Source organism: Cavia porcellus, unplaced genomic scaffold (assembly GCF_034190915.1).
Source record: "Cavia porcellus strain 051 isolate PalLab524CR breed Dunkin Hartley unplaced genomic scaffold, mCavPor4.1 scaffold_21, whole genome shotgun sequence".
Lineage (NCBI taxonomy): Eukaryota > Metazoa > Chordata > Mammalia > Rodentia > Caviidae > Cavia > Cavia porcellus.
This window is the reverse complement of record NW_026947504.1, coordinates 57,006,624-57,028,793: the sequence shown is the minus strand read 5'-3', so window position 1 is coordinate 57,028,793 and position 22,170 is coordinate 57,006,624. Positions and strand designations below refer to the sequence as shown.

Genomic DNA, 22,170 nt, shown 5'->3' with positions numbered 1-22,170 from the left:
GACTTGTTCATGATAACATAAGTTACTAAATGCAAGTGATATAAAGGAAGAATAAAATGAACATGTATGTAAATTCTAAGCTTTGGAGCTGACATGTTACGCATATACATGTAATACAATTATTGTCCAGAAGGTGTGCCAGTTGTGGTGGTGCACACCTGTCATACCAGTACTTGAGAAGTTAAGGAAGAAAATCACCACAAGTTCTAGGCCAACCTGAGCTACATAGTGAGTTCAAGGACAGCCTCAACTACATAGCAAGATCCTGCCTCCCAAAAAAAAAAAAAAAAGCTGTGTATATATTCAATTCTAAAGTAAAATATATGGTTCAGATGTTTGACACTACTGATACTATAGCTGCTTGCTAGAAATATATGTAAGTTCTTCAATATTCACCATGAAAAGGTAGTTGGAAGAGGGCATCTAACCAATAGGAATCTGTTTAAAATGTAGTTTTAAAAAAAGTCAATTTGCTCATCAGTGCTCATTAAACCAGAAATCAGGGCTTTGCCTGATTTCATTTTTACCAATTTGTGCTGAAATGAAGGAAAAAAGTGCAAAACATGAATATCTTTTGAAACTAAAATTACTCAATTGCATTTATCTTAATGTTCATAAATTTGAAATGTAAAACATTTGCACACTAGTTCAGTCCCTACAGTTGGCTGGGTATATATATATATATATATATATATATATCCTGAAGTCTGATCATTAAAATGTGTACATTTGCATTCTACTTTGGATTTGAACTCTTGAAATCATTTTACATTGCTTGTTTCCTGGTGTTATTTTTCCTCTATCCTATGATGAGTCTGTATTTTTAAAAATTAAACATCTTTTTAATCTTTACAACTAACTGAAAAAAGAATATTTATTATAGGAAATGTGATAAAAACAAAGTATTAAAATGACAAAATATGACTAGCAACCCCAGAGATTCAGTTGATAAGCTATTTTAGAGCCATTTAGTGGATTAAATATATGCAAACTGACGTTATCAAGTATTAAAAGTACCATGGGCTGTTTTTTGTTTGTGTTTTTGTTTTTGTAGAAGAGATTTAACTCTGGGTCTTCACACTGGCCAACACCCCCCATCTTTTTCTTTTCCTTTCTTTGTCTTTCCCTTCTCTCTCTCCTCCTCCTCCTTTTTTTAAATTCTGAAATAGAATCTCACTAAATTGCTCTTCATAGGCTCTAACTTGCAGTCCTCTTGTCTCAGCTTCCCAGAGTGCTGGCATTACAGATATGTGCCACCACACCTGGCTAGCTCATAGCTTTTATGCTCTCTCCTTGACTCTGGGTTACTTTGTCATTAGATCTATTTCTGTACATTGTGGACTCACCATGGTTCAAGGTACAAAGCAGATAGGGACAAATTGCATTCACTTTTCCATATTTGAGAACTTTTCTTTCCACTCCTATGGAGCCAGCCTTGTACACTCACTTCATTTTTAACTGTCTGGAACCACCATATCTTAATAGGAATGTTCTTTTGGGAGCACACTTTTTTTTAGATTTTAAAGACTACAAAACCAAAATCGAACAATAAAGCAAATTAAAACAATGAAATCAATACAGGACTTCAAAACAAGATAATAGAAAAATCAACAATGGCTACTCTAATGCCTCACGTTATCTTCAAAATAGTTTCCCATACCATAAGACATAATGAAATCAAGCAAAACAAAACAGAATAAAACCAATAAAAACCAAAGCATTACAGGACTTCAAAATGAGATAATAGGAAATCAACAATGGCTTCCATAATTTATCTTCTTATCTTCAAATATCTGCCCATACCATCAGACATAATAGAATTTTACAAAAGAAAACAATAAAATCAAACCTAACAAAACAATGAAAACAATACAGGAATTCAAAACAAGACATTAACAAAGGCTGCCACCGTCCCTTTGAGACATTTCCTCCCCTTTCACCTTCACAATATCTATTGTACGTTTTGGTACCAAGGATGGAACTCAGGACTTTGTGCTTTCCAGGCAGGAACTTATGCTGCTGAGCTTAATCCCCAGGCCCTATTGTACATTTTAGATCCACTAAATCCCTCAGCTTTTTACACTAGGGAAACAACACAACGTTCATCCATGTGTGAGTCCAAAGCAGTTCACTCATGAGCCTGATCTCCCGTTACATCCATTTATACAAGAGCCTGGAGGTTATCCATTTTTATAGCTGAGTAGCTTTCCATTGTATGAAAATACTGTATCTTTCCTATTCATTCCTCAACTGAAAGGCAAGCTACCCCTGCTTTTTTCTGGGTTCTTGTCACATGGAGCATTGTCTTGTCTCCTCCAACCTTCAGGCCATTAATTTTCTTTAGAGTCAAATGTGTTTCTTGTATACATTATGTTGATGGAGCCTGTCTCCCTATTCACTCTACCTAGGTTTCTTTTTCTTGGTAAATCGAGACCTTCTACATTAATGATTACATATACTGGCTCATCTCTACCATACTATCCTCCTGACATTGGCCCTCACTTCCCCCTCCATTCAGTTGCCTTCCCTGTTTGGCAATCCCTCTCTGCTACTGTTCCTGGAACCATGATGTTATGGATTAAGAACTGGTGGTCAACTTAACACCAGCTGGATTACATCAGCATGGCATTGAGCGAAGATGCTTCACCTGAGGAAAGTTGCCAGGATAAATAGGTGGAGAAGAAGGGAGGTGTGGAGGGTTGAGGCATTAAGGAGGCGTTGTGGGTTCTCCTATGAGTTGCTCTCTGAGCTGTTGGTTCTCCTGGAGAAGCTTTGGTCCATATATTGAGCATTGCTTCCTGGCTCTGGAAGGGAAGGCACGTGCTGCTTGGTCTCCAGGATGAACCCGTCACGCTGCTTCCTGGCATGTACCCGACTGTGCTTGTCATCAGAGGAGCTTGGGGCCTCCGTGTTGCTGAGGACAGCTGTGGTGCCTTTCAGGATAGCCCTGGTCTTCGTTGTGAGTGTGATTTCTTGGCTCCAGCATAGAACCCTCAACCCACTAGGAGCTGTGGCTCCTTCATCCTGCTGGCATAGACTTTCTAGCTTCCACCGCTGACCCTTGGGTCTTCACAGCACGGATCCGTAAAAGAGACTGGCATGAGTCCTTCTTGTGGGCTCTGGACCTCCAGTTGGACTCGTGGGAGGCATTGTCCTGAGCTCTGGATTTTTATCTGGACTCATGTGGGACATTGCTGTGGGGTTTAGGCTCTTGACTAAACTATGTCTTTGGTGTTATGGATAGATTTCCTGCATTTTCCTGTGTTAACTCCCGGTGACCATTATAAAAATAATATTATAAACTCCATGTTTTGATCCTAATTGTTCTCTGTGTACAACCCCTGACTACAACACGTGATCATTTTTATCTCTCTCTAGAATAACCTTCATCACTGTTTGTAGGGTTGGTTTGGTGTTCATGAATTCCATCAGTTGTTCTTTATCATGGAAGTATCTTATTTTTTCATTAATTCTGAAAGGTGGTTTTGCAGGTTACATCAGACTGGTTTGGAAGTTGTTTTCTTTCAGGACTGAAACATTTCACTCCAAGCTCTCCTTGACTTGATGGTTTGCACTGAGAAGTCTGCTGTGATTCTGATGGATTTTCCTTTATAGGTGATTTGTTTTTCCCTAACAGCCTTTAATAGTCTTTTCTTATGCTGAATTTCTGGAATCTTTATTATGTATCTGAGGGTAAATTTAGTTTGGCTGTAGCTAGGAGGAGTTCTATGTGCCTCATTTAGCTGTATGTCAGGTCCTTTTCCCATGCTTGGGAAGTTTTCTGCTAGTATTTCTGTAATAGTCCTTTTATGTCATTTGTGTTGACCCCTCTTTTTCACTGGCATCTATCAGTCTTCAATTATTTTTCTTCGCATTATCCTGAAACTGTTGAATTGTTCTTTCCTGGTTCCTTGTTACTTTGAAGAGATCTTTCCTTTCATGATTGCTAGCCGCAGTCCTTTCTTTAAGGTAGGAAAATCTATCCAGTTTCTTTCAAGCACTTTTACCAGATTTTAGTTTTTGATTTCCTGGATATCTCTTTGAATCTATTTCATGCATTTTAGTACTTTCCTGTATTGTTCATTCAAAGTTTCCATCATTTTCCGATGCTCCTCTTTTTTTTTAATCTATGTATTCTTTAGATATACCCAGCATTTCTTTCATTATGTCTGTCATTTTTTTCTTTTACCTGAGATATTATTTTTGATTTGATTACTTTTACAGCTTCATGAAATTTTTTCTTCAGCTGCCATCCCTTCAGAAATTTCAGGTTTGTTAATTCCACTGTCTTCCATTTGTATGTCTCCTGACTTATGCTGTGTGGGCTGGGGGGGTATAAGATTGCCTTTTGCTCCTTCATGTTGACATTTTGCTGAGTTCCTCCAGATGAGAAGGTTGTGGGGTCCCAGGTGCTTCTCTCATTGGCTGCCCATCTGCAGTGTAAGGGAATGGGTCAGGCACCAGGGTTCCTTCTATCCTAGGTTCCCAGGGAGGCAGTGGAGTGCAGGGCTGGCTTCTCCAGATGTGCACAGCTACACTGAGACTCCCCCAATGGCACCATATCTGCAGGAGGCTGACTTGCTGATTCTCCCCACTGATATTGGCTACTGGTGCCTGATAGCAACTGCAGGTTTGCAGGACCTCTATGTTCAATTTCTTCTGCTGGTGTTTATATTCTGTGATAATGTCCATGTTGCATCCCAGAGAAGGGCTGGGTATGGACCTGATCTTGGCCTCTAGATATGGGGGCTGAGACTGATCTGCTGTCAGAGAAGTTCTCTAGAATCCAACTGCTGTCTCCTCCCTGGTCCTTCAGATGCTTCCACATTACTGGCTTCATTGATTACTTCACCCTCCAGAGGTATGTGTGCATCTGTGCACTGGGCTGTTATCCTGGGTCTTGGGGATCCCATTGGTCTTACACCCTTTCAGCTGGCCCAACCTCTGGAATGCAGTGGATAAGGTCCAGATCACAAATTCACTCTCTTCTAGCCATCCCCACTCTGGGATGGAATGGAGGGGCACAGAGCATGGGCTCACTGTCCTCCAGTTGGCTGTCCATACTTTTTTTTTTTTTTTTTGTACCAGGGATCGAACTCACAACCTCACACTTGCCAGGCAGGTGCTTATGCCACTAAGATAAATCCCCAGCCCCTCTGCACTTTTAATTAATTCTGGAAAAGTATGAAAGAGCAGAGGGTGTCATTTCCAGGCACATCCGGACCCAGGGCTTTATTGTCTTTTGGGCTTATTTGGTAGAAAGGTGATACAGGATAATGCTTTCTCTCATTTCAAATAGTAGGATCTAGGTATAGATGAATATACAATCTAGCAGTTATTTAAATGAGATCCAAGTTTTTCCTTAAAAAAAACCCAACTGTTATTTGAATCCTGATCTGCAGAGACAACCTGAGTTTTTCAGTTTACTGAATTGTGTTTTCCGGTTTACTGTCGTTCAGTACTAGCCTGTTCCACAGGTGATTCATCCTCACTTCCCTATCCCTGCCATCAGCAAGACAGGAGTAGGAACAGGGGTGTAAAAGTGAGAGGTTTAGAAGTTTAAGCCACTCAGCAGGTGGCCAGGGTCCGTCCTTTGTAATTATCCTCATCTTGTGCAAGAGGACGGCTTGGAGATGGTGTGGGTGGATGCCCTGCATACGCCAATGCGGCCATGCATTGGTGTAAGACCAATGGGATGGCTGGGTTTTACACTACAGCAGCCAAAATGATACCAGGACTCTAACACATGCTATGCCAGCTTAGAAAACCCAGTGGAAAACCCTATTATTTTCTACCCTGAATAAAGAAGTTTGGTCACTTGTAATCAATGAAATTAGGAAATGTTGAGAAAGACCAATCAGTAAGGAAATAACCTCAATAAAGCTTACAGTTCCCACTGTGACAGATTGTAGCAAGATGGAAATTGTATAGACATTAGAGCTCCAGAGTAAGGAATGTTCAATGTATTTTGATATAACTTGATTACAGAATGAAGGAGTAGCTTGGGATGAGAACAAATTGGAAGTTGGTTGACTTCAGATCATAAAGACCTTGTATGTAATCAAGTATTTTGGCCTCTTGTCAGGTCTCCAAATTATACCTCTGCCCAACTAAGCGAGAAAAACTCCTCAAGCAGATCCGTTATTCACACCTGTAGGAGCACAGCGTTTGACAGGACACTTCCCCATGCAGCTCAACCAGCTAGCAGTGATCCCACACAGTTCAACCTGAAGAGTTGATTCCACAGAAACCACAAGAGACATGCTGTGCTTGGCGCCATGCTCCTGTACTCAACACCTGTCTGCCAGCCAGCCCCAGGCTACCTACTCAGAGACCCAAAATTTGCATCCTCCTTGGCAGTGCCCCCTTCTATATCTAAACTCCCCTATAAAACATGTTCTCATTCCTTGCTCAGGGCCAATGGTCTTGTCACGCTTAGCCTGGCTGCACCTGGTCTGCAATAAAGTTCTCATAGGTTGCTTAAACCCTGCCTTCCTTGGTGGTCTCAGCTATGCTTCAGCTTACCATAATACCCAGTGCCAGCACCTGGGGAGGTTGAAATGCCCTCGTAGGAGGGTCTAGCCTCCCTCTCTGAATCCCCACTGGGGCACATTGAGACTGCCTTTGACATCTGACCTGTGGCCCTTCCTTGCTGTGAATTGCTGCTAGTCTTGGTCTCCTCTTCCAGTCAGATGTGTCAACTACATCCTGTCACCACTTCCTATCTCCTGTCACTTCTCTCTGCTTTCCCCCTTGCTCTGTGTGGCTTTTCAGACCTAGTCTGAGTCATGCTTCAAAAATCCAGTACTGGTCACACTAGCCCCTGGGGGTTGCCTCCTCCATTCAGCTGGTATCTAAGAACACTACGGGTAGTTCACCTCCCTCCATTCCCGCTTCATCCTCCCAGCATGTGTTCTCAAAAATCTCAAACGTCTCCACCTTATCCCCAAACTGAAGCAAAAACATCTCATCTATTTCTGAAACATGGCAAGCTAGATAATGGCTCCCAATGGCCACTCCACGGCAATTTGATTTTCCAGTTCTCCAGGACCTTGACAATTATTGTCACAGGCTGAGAAAATGGTCTGAGGTCCCATACATCCAGGCACTTTTGTTCTCTGTAGACTCCCTTCCTCTGTGTCTCCTGCAACTCTGCTGAACTTGTCATTTCCACACTCCTGATTGCTCCTTCTCTGCCTGCTCTTGGCCTTCACTGTGGATCCCTCTTCCCTCACCTGTCTGCCATGTCCTCTTCCATCGCTGCTCTCCCTCCTCCAATTGGTTCCCTCTGGCTGTCATTCAACCACCCCCAGCCTGTCAGCTTTCTCAGCCTCGCCCCCTACTGCCCCTATTTGTCCTGGAAAATCCCCCCATCCCACACTCTCCCACCCACCTTACCTGCCACTCCATTCGCTTTGGCCCCTCAACCCCTGCTGCCCAACTCCCTCTCCACAAGGTCGCTGGCACAGAGGGCACTTCCCAGATCCATGTTCCCTTTTTCCTCACTGATCTCTCTCAAATTGCTCATGGCCTTGTCTCCTTTCTCTCTGACCCTTGCACTTACATCCAAGAGTTTCAATACCTAACTCAAACCTATGACCTTACTCAGGATGATGTTAGTGTCATCTTCAGTTCCATTCTCTCCCCTGAGGAATGAAAACAGATCTGGATCTCAGTCAAAGCATAAGCCTATGACCACTGACAGACTGAGCCCCTATTGAGAGACAGTGCCATGGCTGTTCCCCGGCCAGACCCCATTGGGACTTTAACCAAACAGCTGAGGAGGAACTGATCCCACCCACTACGAGGACAAGAACCTACACGATCACTTGCCTCATAGAGGAACTAAAAAAAGCAGCCCACAAATCAATTATGACAAACAAGGTGATTAGTTAAAAAATGGATGAAAATCGGGCTCGGTTTAAGTCTCCCCTGGCAACCACTCTAAGAAAATATACTTCCCTCAATTTGGAAAGCCCAGAGGGACAACTGATTCTTTTCTTTTTCTTTTTTTTTTTTTTTTTTTTTGTCTTTTTCCTTTTTATCAGTACCAGGGATCGAACTCATGACTGCCTGCTTTCAAGGCAGGCGCTGAGCTAAACCCCCAGCCCCCCCCCCCCCTTTTTTTGTCTTTTTCCTTTTGGGACAACTGATTCTTAAAATGCATTTTATTACTCAATCAGCTCCTGACATTTTCAAAAAACTCCACAAAATTAAGATAGGCAGACCCCACAATAGCAATTAATTTCCAGGGCCTTCAAGGTCTACAACAGCTGAGATGAGCCTGTCCACCAGCAATACATTTGTGACTTATAGCTACTCGCCTGCACCAAAACTCAAACAGGATGCCAACAAAATGTCCAGGGACACAAAGAGGGAATCCACCCCTCTGGGACCCTGCTTCAAGTGTCAATGGTCAGGCCACAGGGCAAAAGAGTGCCCCAACCCCAAACCCCATCCCACACCTTGTCCCACATGTGGAAGTTGGACTGTCCCATGGCAATCAGGATTGCTACTGGGGTCCCCTCCCAGAGCACCCCATGGGACCACCCAGTTGTCTCTGACCTGATCTGTTGGGCCTCTGATGACTGACATGTCCTGAAAGTCTCAGAAGCTCCCTAGATGATCACAGCTGCCAATCCTTGGGTAAATCTTAACGTGGAAGGTAAGACTGTTTAGAAAATTGACACATGGGTAACCCATGTCACCCTTCCTTCTTTACTAGGACAGCTCCTTTTGGTTGACATTTTTGTTGTGGAAATTGATGGCCTCATATCTAGGCCTCCCAGGACTCACTCCTGCCCACTGCAGAACCACATATTCTCGCATGCCTTGCTGGTCATCAGGACCTGCCCCATCCTCAGGAGAGAATCTTAACAAAACTGTCCACTACTTTAACTATCCCTCATATTACACCGTGCACCATTGCCCTCCTGATGTCCCCTCTGTGCTCCAACTCCCCTCCCTGATCACTTCTCCCTCCTTAAACCCACACATCTGGGATATCCCTAGCCCTTCCGGAGCCACACACTGAGCCCCGCTCCTGATACCTCTTCAAGACAATCACTTGTACCCTGCTCAGTGCCAATACTCTCTACCTGCCTCAGCTCTCAGAAGACTAAAACCTATCATTACCTGTCTCCTCAAACATGGCCTCTCACACCTGTCCATTCCCCTTTCAACACCCCTATCCTTGTCATCAAAAAATTAGACCAATCATACTCTCTGGTCCAAGACCGCCAAGCCATGAACCAGAATGTTCTCTCTATCCACCCCATAGGCCTCAATCCCTACACCCTCTTATCCTCCATCCCCTCATCCACCACCCACTATACCCTCCTAGATCTCAAAGATTTCTTTTTCACTGTAGTCATACATCCCAATTCATAGCCACTCTTTACCTTCACACGGACAGACCCAGACACCTACCAATCACAGCAACTCAGCTGGTCAGCTCTCCTCCAAGTATCCCACGATAGCCAGACTCTTGCTGACAACCTCCTTTCCTTCCATCCCACAGCTTCCTGTCTCCTCCACTATGTTGATAACCAAATTTGCTGCAGCCTCTGCCCTATCCTGCCATCAAGATACCCTTACACTTCTCCAACATTTACACAGTAAGGAATACTGAGTGTCCCCCCTCCAAGACCCAAATTTGAAAGCTATTGGTCCTATCTTCTTACAAAACACACCAAATTCTTCCTACTCTCCCTGCTCACCCCAGGACCTGAGTGTGTATGATATATCACCAAATCCAAATGGACACTGTCCAACAACTCTTTTCTTCTGAGAATTACAGGTTAATTCCGTCTCTGGATCCTAGGCTTTTCCATCCTTACAGAAGCTCTCTATGAGCTCACTTGCAACAACCCTTCAGGCCACCTAGACCAAAAGGCTTTGCCCTGTGTGTCCTTTCAGAAACTAAAACAGGTTTTAACCCTGACCACAGCTCTATTCCCGACCCCTACCCCCTTCCTCCTTCACACTGCAGAACAAAAGGGATGTGCCGCTGGTGGTTTGAGTCAGGGTTCAACACCCTGCCAGCTGCCTTTCTTTCATGATAACTACAACATGGTTAAGGGTTCAGCAGGCACCGCACTCAAGTTCTTGGAGGCCATAACGGTTTCTCTCCATGTTCCTATCACCTTGTACCGCCCTCATGACTTCTGTACCTCCTCTCATCTTCTCAACCTACTCTAGCTCCAAGGATCCTCAAACTCGAATATCTCTTCCTCAAAACCCCACCATTACCCTGGCCCCAGGTCCTAGTTTTAATCCTGAACCTCCCTGATCTCATTCATAGAGACAAAAGCCAATACACTCCCCACGCGGGAGCAGGGCTGCCTGCCCCTTATATACTCACACACCAAGCCCTTCCCTTATATCTCACACCTTCCCGTGCTGGACCTAAACACACCTGCTTCACCGCTGATAGTTCTTGTAAAGCTCAGCCGCTTTTATGGTGAGAGGAGGATATGCAATAGTTACAAAGTGACACAGTAAGGACCAAGCTCTCTGCCCACATCACCTCACAACTCAGAGCTCTGACCCGAGTCCTCACCCTGGAAAAGACAGAATTAATATCTACACAGACTCAAAATACACTTTTCACATCCCTCACGACCATGTAGCAATACAGGCTGAAAGAGAATTTCTTAACTGCCAGAAGCTCCCCCATCATCAATTCACACCTAATAAAGGCACTTCCGGAGGCAGCTTCCTGCCCTCTAGGATGGGGTGATTCACTGTGAAGAACATCAGAAGTCACCAACTCCATTGCACAAGGAAACTCCTTCATAGATCAGAAGCCAAGGAGGCTGCTGCCTCTGCCAGCACCCCACCTACACCCCGATGGCTCCACCTGAGTGATGCCTCTCCCCAGGGACTCTTCTCATGATCATCTTCCTCCTGATGATCGGGCTTCTCATTGCCCCACTGTGTGTCTTCTATTCACAGCCCTAGAAAGACACACATACACCCCTGTCCCCACTGCCCAGAATCAAAATGCAGCCCTAGAACCAGACAGTTCCCCAGAGCCACCCTCCTACCTCAATGAGACTATAAACCATTCTCTACTAAACCACTCCCAGCCCTCACTGGCATAAGACTGAGGATCTGTCTGTCTGCTTCCACCTCTTCCACAGAACACAGAACTGTTTCCCTACAACACGAGACATGGCTGAGTCTGTCTGGTTTCTCACTTTCGAGGCCCATAGTTGGGATGCTGAGGCCCACAGGGATGCTAGGCTCATGGGTCCCAGTTCACCAAAACTCCATCACATCACAGGACCAGTAGCCACAGGCATAAAAAGCTTTTCACAGGTCACCTTTGCCTCTCCAGTAGGGGCTCCCTAGGACTACTCCCAAGAGATTCTCTTTTTTTTTTTTTTTTTTTTGTCTTTTTCCTTTTTATCGGTACCAGGGATCGAACTCATGACTGCCTGCTTGCAAGGCAGGCGCTTATGCCGCTGAGCTAAATCCCCAGCCCCCCCAAGAGACTCTCTAAATGGAACTTTACTCCAAACCTCCACTGTCCTCATGAGCACAAGAACACAGCCTTTGGCTCAGTCCATTGAGAATGTCAGGGCTCCCGAGAATAGAAACAAACAACCCATAAACACAAGCTCTGGGTTCTGCTCATCCCGCCAACTGGCATATCATAAATTTCCACTATGGTGTCCTTTAGCTGCTGACCCACACTCACTGCCCAGACACCCCATGAGACACCACTGCCAACCTACAGAGCTCCTCCCAATGACTTCTTATCGCCACGCTAAGGTTCATCTTACACTGGCAGAATGAAACCCCAGGTGCCACCCGAAAGGACTGTCCAGGCTCTGCTCCCTCTTTTATGGGGCCTATACTCACTACCAGTATGGGACAATGGAAAAAAGAGGGTTCTAAGATAAAAAGAAGAAGAAGAAGGAGAAGAAGAAGAAGAAGAAGAAGAAGAAGAAGAAGAAGAAGAAGAAGAAGAAGAAGAAGAAAAAAACATTTTAATGATGCACAATGCTTTCTGATAAAACTTATCCAAAGTCTTCTGGCTGTGCAGAACCTCTGCTAGTCTCTGTCTGTCCACAAACTAGTCTGGAATATGCACCCTGGTATTACTGATCCCAAAATATATATGACCCCTGGAAAAACTGAGCTCCTGGTCCCCATGCAGACCCCTCTCAGACGATGGCCATAAGCCCTTACTTGTAGGCCTCAGAATCTCTGCAGGCCTGGGGATGGAATTGCAGGAGTTGTCTGCACCACAGACTGCCAGAAGCTCTCAGAAGAAAAAGAGTGGCTCAGAAAGAGTTCCAATTCCTCTGGCCCTGAATCAAGACCAGCAGCTTCCTGACACTGTTGGTTTCAAGCAGGAGCCTAAAGAGATGTCTTTCTATGGTCTGTTGGCCATTTCAGAACTTAGGCAGTGAAATGGTAAATTCATTAGAAAGACACAGCTTGAAGCAACCCTCCCCACTGTGAGCAGTTGTGAGTGTAGCAGGCTGTGGTGGCCCAGGATGGGAGCCACCAGTGTTTTACTGGGACCAGCACCCTGCTGGGACCTGGAGCGCTGGGAAACCAAGCAACACTTCCCCCCGTGGTGAGTGGATGTGAGCGTGGCAGGCTCAAGTGGCCTAGGATGGGAGCCTCCAGCATTTACTGGGACCCATGCCATGCCGGGACCTGGAGAGCTGGGAAACCAAGCAACCCCTCCACCACTGCCTGTTTTGTTTTGTTGAACTTCAATGTACATGGGAGTATGGACAGCTGTTTTGAAGAGAACGAGAAGACTCTATGACACCATTAGTGACTTCCGTATTGTCTGGTTCTGAAGACCTAAAACGCCTTCCTCATTCTGTTTGGATCAGTTTCATACTATGTTGTTTTGTATGAATTCTCTGTATGCAAAGACATGGACAACTATTTGGAAGAAAACAAGAGACAATATGATAGGTTGTCTAGATTTGAAATTTGTATCTCTTATATTGCTTTCTTATGTCCTATTTTGTTCTGTTTTGTTGTGTTTAATTTTACCCTCTTTAAAATAAAAATTAAAAAAAAAAAAAAAAGAGTTCCAATTCCACCCTGGCCTTACAAAAGGAAGTAGATCCCCTGGCCAGGGTGGCCCTCCAAAACTGTCTTGCCCTGGCTCTACTCACTGCAGGAAAAGGAGATACCTGCATCTTCCTCAGAGAGCAGTGCTGCTTCTGTGTTAACAGGCTGGGTTTAATCCAGACAGTCCAGAGTCTCTGGGACCAAGCTGCCAGGCTCAAAGAACAAGCAAAGAATGGCTTCACTATGGGAGGAAGAGAACGCTTCTTCCAAACTGGCTGTGCATCCCAGCTTCTCCCCATACTCGACACCTGGTTGTAGTCTTTCTGCTGTCATTGTTTGAAACACTTGCACGATAAAACTTTTAATAGATTTCATCTGAGGACAGATCCAATCCATAACACCCAGACAGCATCTCCTGGAGGCCTGTAACCCGCTGTCCTGCAGGAATTCCAGACTGACCCATAGCAGAACCAAAGATCGTCATGCTCCTCGCACTCCATCACCTTGCCCAGATCCAAAACTCTGTCATGTTTCCACCATCCCAGCCCCTCTCTCCCTTCATTTTTTTCTGCCTCTATTTTCTAGGACGCCCATGCAGCCTCCAGTCATTTGTGAAGAAGTTTTTAAAGACTATAACGTCTACCCTTGTTTTTTTTTCTATAACACAACAGACAAGAATGTCAGTCTCTGAACCCACCCAGCTAGGAAATAGAAACTCCCCAAGATCTGTTATTCACACCTGCAGGAATGCAGCATTAACAGGAATCTACCAGCTCTCCCCTATGTAGCTCTGTCTACAGAATTGATTCCATGAAAAACCACAAGAGACATGCTGTCCTGGCAGCATCCCCTGCCCCCAACACTGCCCTGTCTATCACCTAGCCCTAAGCCCCCTACTCAGAGACCCAAAATTTTGCACTCCCCTCAGAGAGTGTCCCTCTTCCCTATCTAAACTCCCCTATAAAACATGCTCTCATCCCTTGCTCAGGGCCAATGGTCTTGTCACCCTTAGCCTGGCTGCACCTGGTCTGCAATAAAGTCCTCACAGTTTACTTAAACCCTCCCTGTCTTGACTGTGCCTCAATTGAGAGACATACTCTAACATACAGTATATCTCTTTACTATAATATCAGACCCCAGCAAAAAACTTTGTAAGTTTAAGCTTCATATTAAACTGTCTTGTGTAGCACTGAAGTTTTGTGTAATTTTTTAAAGTCACTTCATCGTAAGTTCAAGACCAGCCTGGGCTACAAAGCGAGCCCAAGGCCAGCCTGAACTGCACAGTGAGACCCCATCTCAAAAAGACAAAGTAAGAAAGTGAATAAACAATAAAGTCATTAAATGCTCTTGATAAGCAGCTTGAAAGTATTTTTATATTAAGGTTGACAATTAAAGAACATAACTGGATAATGGCATTTGGTGACAGTAGTGAAAATTTTTTCCCTTTACTTTTCAAGTAGTAATATAAATGACTATTTTATTACTATCACCCATGTTGGTGAGTTAGATATTTAGTGTTTCTATAGTCTTTGTTTTTCTGTCACTATAATGGAAGGGAAAGTCTAGAAGCAGAGATTAAACAACAGAAGTGTCATTGTTGAAATACATGAAAATAAAGTGTTTACCTCTTGAGAGTTTATTACATAATAGTTATCATGATACTTGTACATGATAAGTAACCAGATACTTATGGTCTGTGCATTTTCATATACCTAGTTAGAATTTTTTTCCTTGATCTTTGTTTGTAATGAGCTAACTCCTCTGCAGTGTTCATGCTGCAGTGGCAGAAGGCTATCATTTCTTACTCTCTGGCAGAGGACAGAGGAATGTACTCTGGGATTGCAAATTAAATATTTGAATGAAATATCACAAAATGAAAATAGAAAAAGGAAAACAAAAAGCAATGTTTTCTTAACCATTAGAAAATCTAAAAGGCAGTCACATTTAACATTATTTCTGTGAAATATAATACATGCCCTAGCTGTATGTGTTTCTTCAAAAAGGTGAATGTGTTTTAGTGGTATAAACCTAAGTTTTGTTTCATTTGATATCAAGGATGTTATAACCATTGCTGATCATTAGAATGTTGTTCCTCATTCGTGTTGTTTTTTGACCAGCTTTTTCATCATCATTAAGTTATTATTATTATTGTCTTTTTGAGACAGGGTCTCACTATGTAGTTCAGGCTGGCCTTGAGAGCTCACTTTGTAGCCCAGGCTGGTCTTAAACTTGCAGCAGTCCTCCTGCCTCAGATTCCCATGTGCTGAGTTTACAGGCGTGTGCCACCATTCCCAGCACATTTTGTTATTTTTGTTGTGAAGTGAGATCTCTCTAAATTGCCCAGAAGAGACTTAAACTTGACAATCCTCATGCCTAAGCCTGCCAGATTGCTGGGATTGTAGGCATGCATTACTAGCCTAGCTCATTAAATTTCTTGATATCTTTATGTTGTTTGCTGTCATGGTACTGGGCTTTGTATATACCAGGTGCACTTGACCACTGAGCTACATCCCCAGCCCAGCTTTTTGTTCTAGTTATAAGCATCAGAACTTTAATTTAGATCTTAATAGATTATTTTAGCACAATGCAACATACCTGTAATCTAGGCATTCTGGGAAACGGAGGCAGTAGAATCTCAAGTTTGAAGCTATCCTAAGCAACTTGGTGAGAACCGTTTAAAAATAAAATTTTAAAAGGAGTGGGGCTTGGGATATAGCTCAGTGGCACAGTGCCTGCCTGGCAAGCGCAAAGTCCTGAGATTGAAAAAGCTCAATAAATCAATCAGTAAATAAATAGGAGGGGAGATGGTAGAGGTAGAAGACCCCTAAATTCATTACCTAGTGCTGCGTGTAGGGGGTGAAGGGGAGTTTCGCCTACTGTAACTGAAAAATTGAGCACTTGTACTTTAGGTACAGCCTAATCCAGAGTCTCAATGACTTACGGAATTTCTTTGTACTAAGAAACATCATTAGACAACGTTTTCTCTCACTTTGTGCATTGGTTAGGATGCAGGCTGGTTAAGTAAGAAGAGTACAATGTTATCTAGACCCTGATCTACGAGGTAACCTGAAATGCAGGCTTTTCCACCTTCCTGTTCTGCTGCTGTCGGCCTGCTGAGGTGGAATGGGGGATCCCAAAGGAAATTTCTGAAGATGAAGTCCCAGGGTTAAATAGCAGACACGTGCAAGACATCAGTAACAGCAGCAGGCAGCACGGAGCAGAGCAGAGGGCAAGAGCCACCTGTGTGTTTATTGTATAATCCTTATACAGGTGGTTATCTCATATTCGCATTCTTACATAGTGCATTAACCCGCAAATGCATGTTCACCTGCATTAAGTCATGAGTACATAACTATCCCCACTATGTGCCTGCACAGCCAAGCAGGGTCGTGTACTCAGCTGTTCTTAGTTGCCCCTGAGACTATGAGCCTACTCTGCTAGGAAAATTATGCATATTACTTCTGGGGGCATAAAGTTGACCTTATCTTAAACACCTGGCCACAGCTGGGTGCAAGGTGACTAGGGGAAGTTGTCTTTATTCTGGTCAATGAATATCAAGTTAAAATTCAGGAGTTTCTTATTTTTTAGGACTAGGGATCAAACTTAGGAGCTCATGCATGCTAGCAAGTGCTCTAGCACTGAGCTGCATCTCCAACCCTTTTATTTTGAGAAAGAGTTTTACTACATTGGCCCAGCTAGTTTTGAACTTGAAATTCTACTTTAGCCAAGATCTGGGATTAAAGACAGGTAGCAGGCCAGACTCAAGGGTTCCTTTCTAGAGAAGGAGGAGAAATAGTATTATTAAATAGCAATTTTTCCTACATCATCATTAGGTGAGATTTTATCACCTGGCAACCCAAATGATTGCCAGAGATATCAAGACCTACATAACAGCTCAGAAATACCAATGGAAATAGGTAATATTTTGTGCCAGTTGGTAGAATCCTGGGTCCCCATAGTACAGTCCATCTGAGGTCTCCTTCTGTGCTTGCTGGACTGCAACCTCCCAGACTTGGCAGAAGGCAAACGATTCTAGCAGAAGAAGGTGACAGAGAAGATGGCCAGCCTGAGAAACAGCATTTACCAAGCAGCTCCTGCCCCGAGGATGTTGGGGCATTAGCTTGGGTATGAGTGGAAATCATTAATCAGAAGGTACAGTCCTGTGAAGCTGGATGCCAGCAGTTGGGGAGCAAAAGTAGCATATGCAACCAGGTCCCAACTGGATTCTTCTTTGTAGTCTGAGCTTGGACCAGCCAGGGAACTCACAATTGCTTTTCCAGCTGTGGCTTTACAAAAGGTGGGTATATGATCTGACCACCATCAGAAGCTGGAGTACCCCTACACCCTAATAAGTGTAGGAATGCGAGGGCAAAGGGACAGGAGAACTGAAGAAACTAGGTTACCTGTCAGGCCACTAGAAGAAAGCTGTACCCAGGATTTCTGCAATGGACACAACACGGGGTAACCTCACATCACAAAGATTCGGGAACTGGGCCACTGCAGCTGCTGCCGTAGGCTTATAGAAGATTTAGTAGAAATGAAATAGAGAATGGATTCAATGTAGGGCTAAAACCACAACTTTTCTTTCCTCCTGTCTTATTGGCAGAGATTAGGGATCTACGAAAATAAGTATTGCATTTTAAAAATGAGTATGGTTATTTGTAATGAAAAATTATAATGACAATAATTATAGCATAAACTTGATAGGAGAGATTATTCAGAATGTTCTCTGGGACTTGAAGTTTTCACAAACATGTAAAAAGATACTACATGTGTATACTAAGCCATGATTAAGCTGAAATCAGTACAAGGACCGAGCAGTAAAATAAATTCTGAGAAACTATGTTTTGTTTTTCATTTTTCTGGTTTTTTTGTTTGTGTGTTTGTTTTGAGACAGGGACTCATTGTATCATTCAGGTCATCCTTGAACTCACTATGTACAGGCTGGTCTCAAACATACAGCAATCCTCCTGCCTAGCTGAGTGTGGGTATTACTGACATGTGTCACCACATTTGGTTTGGACAGAAGTGTCTAATGATTGGAAGCTCTCCAAGGACTAAGTAAATGACATTCAAACAGCACTGTAAAGATAATTCAGAGACAGAAAATGCCACATAATCCTTCTTTGCTCTGAGAAATTTCTAACTTTATTAACTATAAATTCTGATATCTCTTTCTTAACAGAAGTAAGCTTTAAGATAAAATTCATACTTGCATGGGTTGTACAGATCCATTTCTCAGTGCTCCTTTCTTTCCACTTGGGAAGTTAGAAATTCTAAGAAAATACTTTGGGTTGATGATCTATGGTATTAGTACTCACTGATGCCTCAGAAACTTTGTTTAATCAAAATAAGATGAAGTGTCCTGGCTGCTTCCGGAACCACTCTGCTTGGGTTGATCATTACTTAGCATCCTTTAGGTAACTTACCTGTGACCCAGTAACCTATGCTTTCAGACACATGTGTGATGAACACTGAAGACATGGGTGAAAAGGTTTATGGTAGCATTACTGGCATGACCAGAAGTGAACCAAACGAAAATACCCACTAATGGCAAAAAACTCAGTGCGGTGTATTTTTACAAAACTATTGTATCTGTATTACACACCGACAGCCTTCCCCTCGCATTGCCCCTGTGTTGTCTAACCATTTTCTAATAAATAAATATACAGGGTTAACTAAGAATTAATGACTTTTCATGAGGACAATTCACAGTTGAGGCTTGCAACTCAAAATTAACTGGAATTAACTTTAACAACATGCTAAAGATGGAAAGGAAGACTTTACTTAACTACTGCAACAGGGTCAAAAATGTTGCAACAGGAAGACAGATTCATAGCTAAGGGGCAGAGTGAGAGGTTCAGTGAGGGGAAAATTACTGGAGTGAACTTGACAAACTATCAAAGGCAGGAAGCTGAGGAACTGGATCAGGCAGACAACCAGACAGGTTAAGGAATAAAGAATTTGATCAGGCATCAAATAGGGGAGAACTCTCACTACCCTGACTTGGTAAGGTTTGTGCTAGAGGCAGCCTGCGTGCTGTGCCAAGGCAGAGGACTTGCTGAGAAGAGGGATCAGAGAAGCCCCCAGAGTTTGGACACTCAGCGCCCAAGCTCTGTTAGTGTTACTGAGCCAATCAACCTTGCTTTATCCACTGCACAGCATGACAACTCAAAGTAGCCTGAGAGCCAATCCTTGAGGTTGCCTCGTGGGGAGGCCAGAGAGCAGGTCTCAGATTCACCCCACTGAAGCGGGGGCTTGGGGTGTTTGTGGTCCAGATGAGGGGAAAGGTAGTTGGATCAAAATTTATCTGGGAACCTAATAGTCCCTTGTCAGGGGTGATGTCTGTAGTTCATTAAAAGCAATCAGTGAGGAGCATGTGAAATCTAGGCTTCCGCATGAACTAAAATCAGTTTGTTTTTCAGTGTATGTCTCGGCTGACTTGTCACTGGGTTCTGAGACTGGATGTCCTTCTCTTTGCTTGCCGCTGACATGGAATCCTCTTCCCATTTACCCGCATATCTGAGAACTTGCAGTGTTTTACTTCGTTGGTATTTGACAGATGCCTTTCCTGAGCATTTTTCTCTTGGATTTTCTCATTGTCATTGTTTGCTCTCACATGTAACAGACACATGTTTGCATTATATTATTGTTCATATTTTAATTTTCTTATTCAATGTATTAATTGCTATCTACAGAAAGATGAGATTTAATGTCTCCACTTATTAGTTTCTAGCCCTGGATGATACATAAACAAATGCAATTTTCAACTAGAAACAACATTATAACATGATCTAATTTGTGTTTAGACATTTGACATTTTCAAATTTTCATATAAACTTATAATTTTTTATTAACAGATGATCGTTGTATACTATTCATGGAAGAACTAGTCCTCCTCTGCTTTGGTGGTCATCCTCTTCAACCCAGCGTGCAGCTTCTGGGTAGGATGTAAATGGAGCCATAAGAGAGGAAGGGGACGCCCGTCTAGCCAGCCAGATCAGCCCCATCAACCCTGGTGATCAGATTGATGTTCACTGTAAAACTATCTTTCAAAATAGATGGAAAAAATAAGATACGTCCATGATAAAGAACAATTGAAAAATTCATGACCACCAAATCACCCTACAAAGAGGGATATTATAAAGAGAGGTAAAGATGATCATAGAAACAGCAGCAGAGGGGTATTATCAAACAGGGCAGGCGATTCAACAGAGGGCAGAAGTGGAAGGCAATAGCAGGAGGATAACCTGGCAGACACAAGTCAGTGCACGCTGGTTGTAACCACTAATGTACGTGGCTTCAATTCAGCAATAGAAAGAAACACAGGGAGAGTGCATCAAGAAACAACCCCATCAACATGTGGTATACAAGAAACACATGTAATTCAAAAGGAAATTCATGGACTGAAAGTCAAAGGAGAAAAGATATGTGACATGAAACTAGAAAAAAGAGAGATAGCTTGCCCATTGACTTCAGACTAGATAAGAGAGATACAGCATTTTTATTCAATAGAAGGCAACTCAGCTATAAAGAATAACCTTGAGGTTCTTGTAGATAAGTGGATGCAACTTGAGATCATGCTCACGAGTGAAATGGTTTGGACTCATGGGTGAACGTCATGTTATCTCCCTAGCACAAAAAAACGGAATAAGTTAGTGGGATTCAAAATGTACAGGAGATACTGTGAAAGTGACAGGGGAGAAAATGTCTAAAAAGTGAAGGTGGTAACCATTGTTAATGTCCTATTATCTTGTTTTAATTCCTGTATCGTTTTCATTGTTTTGTTAGGTTTGGTTTTATTCTGTCTTTTTTTGTTTGTTTGATTTTATTGTGTCTAATCCTACAGGCAGCTATTTTGAAGATAAAAAGATATGTTATGATAGCCATTGTTAATTTCCTATTATCTTGTTTTGAAGTCCTGTAATGCTTTGATTGTTTTGTTTTGATTGGTTTTATTCTGTTTTGTTTTGTTTGATTTTATTATATCTGATAGTGTGGACAGCTACTTTGAAGAAAACAAGAGACGTTATGTTAGCCATTGTTGATCGCCTATTATCTTGTTTTGAAGTTCTATATTGCTTTCATTGTTATGTTCTGATTGGCTTTATGTTCAATTTCATTCTCTTTAAAGTAAAAAAATACAAAGGGTCTGGATTATAGCTCAGGGGCATATGCACCTGCCTGGCAAGGACAAGGTTGTGAGTTCAATCCCAGGTACCAAAAAATAAATAAAATAAAATAAAGAAATATGTATTACATGTATAAAACCTATTTTAACTTCATTTTGACCAGCTGGCAACTTAGATGGAGGCATATCTTTAATTTTGATAATATTTATTTATAAGCCAAATTAAATTATAGACAAATGCTTCAAAATGAAAAAAAAGAAAAAATACAAAAAGAAGAAAAATTTGTTGAGCTCAAATAAAATAACTGTTTACAGATTGGATAGACAGACATAAATATGCACAAGACATTTGCTTATAACATCATAGTGCAATCAAATATATTTTTACCAAATTGAATTACAATAACTCTTTTACAGGTTTTTTTTTTTTTTTTTTTTTTTTTGTCTTTTTCGTTTTTATCGGTACCAGGGATCGAACTCACGACTGCCTGCTTGCAAGGCAGGCGCTTATGCCACTGAGCTAAATCCCCAGCCCCTCTTTTACAGTTTTAAAGATCTGTAATTATAAAAAGACTAGTCAGAATTTTTTGTAGGTCAATTAGCAGAGATATCTTATAAGAAGAATTTGGAAAAAATAAAAAATTTTTATCTGTAATTTATACATTTTTTGTGTTTTGTTTTAAGAAGCTGGCAACTTCATGTCTTTTTTCCTCACGTAGCCTCCAGTTCATTCATCTCCACGTGCTCTGTCACCTGCTCAGACTTTCTTTTCTCCTAGCAGCATTTTCTGTAAGACTTAATGTAATTTAGGTTAATATTATCATTTATGTAGACCCCTTTTGCTGATGCCTTTATCTTTGCAGAGCCTGCTCCCTGCTCCTTGCTCCTGGGTTGCTATGACTATGCCCAACAGCTCCCTGCTGTTGGCAGATGCTGCACCCATTTGTGATATGAGAGCAGCATCCTCGTGTGCATGCAGAGAGAAGGTGAAC

General features: G+C 42.6%; 1 non-coding gene across 1 annotated transcript; it reads left to right on the top strand.

The window, feature by feature from the left end:
• Positions 1-12,314: 12,314 nt before the first annotated feature.
• Positions 12,315-12,451, top strand: LOC111753725 (small nucleolar RNA SNORA2/SNORA34 family). Its single transcript, XR_002788519.1, has one exon. It is a non-coding gene; the product is annotated as a small nucleolar RNA SNORA2/SNORA34 family (small nucleolar RNA).
• The last annotated feature ends 9,719 nt before the right edge of the window (positions 12,452-22,170 follow it).